General features: G+C 35.8%; 1 pseudogene; it reads left to right on the top strand.

Annotated features, from left to right (window-relative positions):
* Positions 1–101: 101 nt before the first annotated feature.
* Positions 102–702, top strand: LOC102475341 (small acidic protein pseudogene; annotated as a pseudogene).
* The last annotated feature ends 3900 nt before the right edge of the window (positions 703–4602 follow it).

Below are 4602 nucleotides of genomic sequence, written 5' to 3'. Positions count from 1 at the left end.
GTGGCACCGGCTGGGGCCGTTGGATGGTTGCAGCCTGCTGGTGTTGCGGCTGAGGAGAATGGAGTGTGGGTTCAGCCTTTCTCGACCAGACCTCCACATCGATGAGTGCTGCCAGAGAGTCTCACCCACATGAGGTAAAGCATTCAGCCTCCCCATATTACAATCTTGGATCCAGCAATTGGGAAGCAGCAGACTTAGTTAATGAAGAGAGTAAATAGAAGTTCTTGAGACTTATGGGTACAGGAAATACAGAACATACTGGTTGTCTGGTTATAGGGATATCACAAGTCAACATCTCGTTTCCTAACAGGGAAGAAGACAAGAAAATTAATGAACTGGAGTCTCAGTATCAGCAAAGTATGGACAGTAAATTATCAGAAGGTATTGATGACATTGTGGACTTGGCTTCAGTGAGGTACATCATGATAGAGAGGGCGATGTGGCTGGAGATGATGATGATGATGATGATGATGATGATGATAATGATTCACCTGATCCTGAAAGTCCAGATGATTCTGAAAGCGACTCAGAGTTAGAGAAAGAAGAATCTGTTGAAGAACTCCAAGCTACTGAGCATCCTGATGATGTGGAAGATCTCCAAAACAAAAAAAGATGCAAAAAGCAATTATAAAATGATGTTTGTTAAACCCAGTGGTTCATAACTCCCAAATACTTAGTCTTTGTATTAAAAGTAAGCCTTATTGTTATAATGTACAGAGAAGGGCTGCTTGTAGAGCACAGATCTTTGTATTATAATTTTTAAAAAGGCCCTTTTAAATAATTACAAAGAATGTTTGCTTTCCAGTGCCATGGGTTACACTTTTATGGGCATGACTATATCCATTTTTGTAAAAAGTAGACCTCCATTCAAGTCCATGACCTGGTTACTTAAAACTCATACCGAATGTATGTGTTTGCATGCCCAAAGTCTGAAGAAAAGAATGGAAGAGAAGGAACTGTGGTATGGCCATCATCCCTGGGGGGTGATTTCTCACTTTCCCTCTGTCTCTGGTGAGAACACATATCCTAGAGCAAAAACCTAAGAAAAAAATATCTCAGGTGATAAGTCTTTTCTGGAGCAGCCATCTTCTTGATACAGACACATTTATTAATGTAGGTTTCCTTTATAGATGTAAATTTCTTTTAGAAGGGACCTGCAGTTGGCATAATGGCTATGTTGCTAAACTCCCATGTAGTTGACCATGATCTGGCTTGGATTCACACTGGGCACGTGTGTGTGCATGCCCAGGATCCCTAGAGGAGAATGGAGGAGGAGAGATTGCGGCGTGACCATCCCCCCTGGGGGGTGATTTCTCGCTTTCTTTCTCTGTCTCTCTCTGTCTGTTTGGCGAGCGCACGCACCCTATAGCGAAAATCTCTCAAAAAAAAAAAATTTGATGCTGAGATGCGTTCATGAAAAGTGTATTCTCTAATTATACTTTTCTTATAGTAGAACTATTCATCATGGATATTTCTGCTGTCAGCCGCAATCTAAATTAATGTTGGCAAAAGAGTAGGCACTTAGTTTACTCTTACTGATTCAGCTCTACTCTATTGGACCAAAGCAACATGAGAGCAAGTACTTTCATATTTGTTAGGCTGGAGTCACAGTTGTTTTACATTCGAAATATTTTTATCCCAATCAATCTACATGATGTGGATTACATTGTACGTTAGATTTTTGATAAAATTTGGCCAATTTTTACAGAAGAAATTATTTCTCTGGTCATTTAGTCTTATCTATTTAGTAATATGTAAAACTGAATTTTTTTTTTTTTTAAAGGTAATATGTGACCAAAGTTTATTTTCTCCCTAAGGTCTAAATAAAGAAAAAGCAGTTTCCCATATTTGGTTGTGATACCTTTATCCTCACCTAAAATGAGGAATGGGCTTACTAAACAAGAAGCTGAAACAGACTCTCTGGTTTTTATACCATTGCTGTTATTTTTATTAACACATTACTAAAAGTATTTCCGATTTCATTGTTGCTTCTGTTGGAGTGAAATTAGAGTGAGCTGCATTATGGGCTAGTCAGTGGTTCTGAATAATTGGGTCCAGAATCTTGTATCTAAATAACAAATTCAAAGGCTTGAGTCAAATCTGTTTGTGAACTGATATATTACATATCTAGATATAAAAAAAGATTCAATAGCAATAAATGAAATAGAGAATAAAAGAACTATACAGAAAATAAATGAAACCAAAAGCTGGTTCTTTGGGAAAATAAACAAAATTGACATGCTAGTAGCTAAACTTATCAAGACAAACAAAAAAAGAACCAGATAAATCAAATCAGCAATGAAAGAGGCATTATTACAACAGACATATTAGAAACACAAAAGATCATGAGAGAATAATATGAGTGACTATATACCAACAAACAAAAAACCTAGATGAGATGGACAAATTTTTTCACATATAATCTACCAAGAATGAATCAGGAAGACATAGGAAGCCTGAACAGGCCCATAACAAGTAATGAGATTAAATCAGTAACAGTCTTCCAACAAAGAAAAGCCCAGGTCCCAATTTCTTCACTTCTGAATTCTACAAAACTTTTAAAGAAGAACTAACTTAAATTTTACTTAAACTATTTTTTAAAGATCTGAAAGGAAAGAACCCTCTTAAACTCATTCTATGAAGCCTCCATCACCTTTATCTCCCAAACAGACAAGGACATAACAAAAAAGAAAGCTACAGATCAATGTCCCTGATTAATACAGGTGCAAAAATTCTCAACAAGATACTATCAAATTACACCCAACAATACATTTAAAAGATTATACACCCTAACCAGGTGAGTTTCATTCCAGGGATGCAAGTGTGGTTCAACATATGCAAAACAATAAATTTAATACATCACATTATCAGAAGGAAAAACTGGAATACAACAAGGCTCCCCACTTTCTCCACTCCTCTCCAACATAGTACTGGATGTCCTAGCCAATGCAATCAGACAAAACAGTAAAATAAAAGGCATTAAAATAAGAAAAGAAGTGAAATTATCTCTATTTGTACATATTATGATCATATTCATAGAAAATAATCCACAAAAAAAAACTACTGGAAGTTAAATACTTAAGCATAAACCAAACCAGAGAAGCGAAAGATCTCTACAAGGAAAACAATGAAGTACTTTGAAAAGAAATTGAAAATGATACACAAAACTGGAAAGACATCCCGTATTCCCAGATTGAAAGAACTAATGTTATCAAAATGTTAATACCAACCAAATTAATCTATAAAGTCAATGCAATTATGATCAGAGATATTCCCCACAGAATTAGAAAAAAAAAACAATTATATTATTTGTCTGGAATTATAAAAGGCCCCATATTGCCAAAACAATACTGGGCAAAAAGAATAAAGTAGGAGGCATCTCACTTCCTGTCCTCAAAGTTTATTACAAAACTGTGATAATCAGCACTAAAACAGATGGGTAGACCAATAGAACAGAATTGAGAACCCAAAAATAAACCCCCAAACATACAGCAAATTGATTTTTGACAAAGGTCACAAAACAACCCACTGGGGAAAAGAAAATCTCTTTAACAAATGATGCTGGAAAAACTGTATATCCACCTGCAGAAAAATAAAACTGGACACTTATCTCTCATCATTAACAAAAACCAACTCCAAAGTGGATCAAGGATCTGTACTTATAACCTCAAACTATAAAACTCCTGGTGAAAAAGACAGGAGAAACTCTTAGAGACATTGGAGTAGGCAAAGACTTCTTAAATAAGACCCCCAAAGCACGAGTGATAGTTCCAAAAATAGACAAGTAAGACTACATCAGGCTAAAAAGCTTCTGCACAGCAAGAGAAATAGTAATTAGAATGAGGAGACAACCCTCAGAATGGGAGAATATATTTGCAAGCTATGCCTTAGATAAGGGACTGAAAACCAGAATACACAGATAACTCAAGTGGCTTACCCAACCAAAAAAAAAAAAATCAATCCAAACAAACAATAGGTAAATAAGTTGAACAGACAACTCTCAAAGGAAGACATACAAACTACCAAAAAACATGAAAAAAATGTTCAATATCTCTTATCATAACAGAAATGCAAATCAAAACCACAATGAAATACCACTTAACTCTAGTCAGAGTGGCTAAGATTAAAAAATTTAAAAAATGTGAAGTGTTGGCGAAGCTGCAGTGAAAAGAGAACCCTCCTACAAGTGTTCATAGGAATGAATGTAAATTAGTACAGCCACTGTAGAGAACAATATGAGAGTTCCTCAGAAATCTACAAATAGAACTACTATATGACCAAGTAATTCCACCATTAAGTATCTACCCAAAAGATAGGAAAATCTTCAAACAAACAAACAAACAAACAAAACACTTGCATATCCATACATCCATGTTTATTGCAGCATTATTCACAATTGCTAAGACATAGAATTGACTGAAATGTCCAAGAATAGACGAGTGGATTGAAAAAAATGGGCCACATATACTTTATGGAATACTACACAGTTATAAAGAAGAAAATAATGAGGGGACCAGCAGATGGTGTAGTGGTTATGTCACTGGACACCCATATGGCTGACCACAGTTCAAGTCCTGGACCTGGTGGCTTGAAAATCATGCT

Source organism: Tupaia chinensis, unplaced genomic scaffold, assembly GCF_000334495.1.
Source record: "Tupaia chinensis unplaced genomic scaffold, TupChi_1.0 Scaffold139466_1, whole genome shotgun sequence".
Taxonomy (NCBI): domain Eukaryota; kingdom Metazoa; phylum Chordata; class Mammalia; order Scandentia; family Tupaiidae; genus Tupaia; species Tupaia belangeri.
This window is presented reverse-complemented; position numbering and strand designations above follow the sequence as displayed.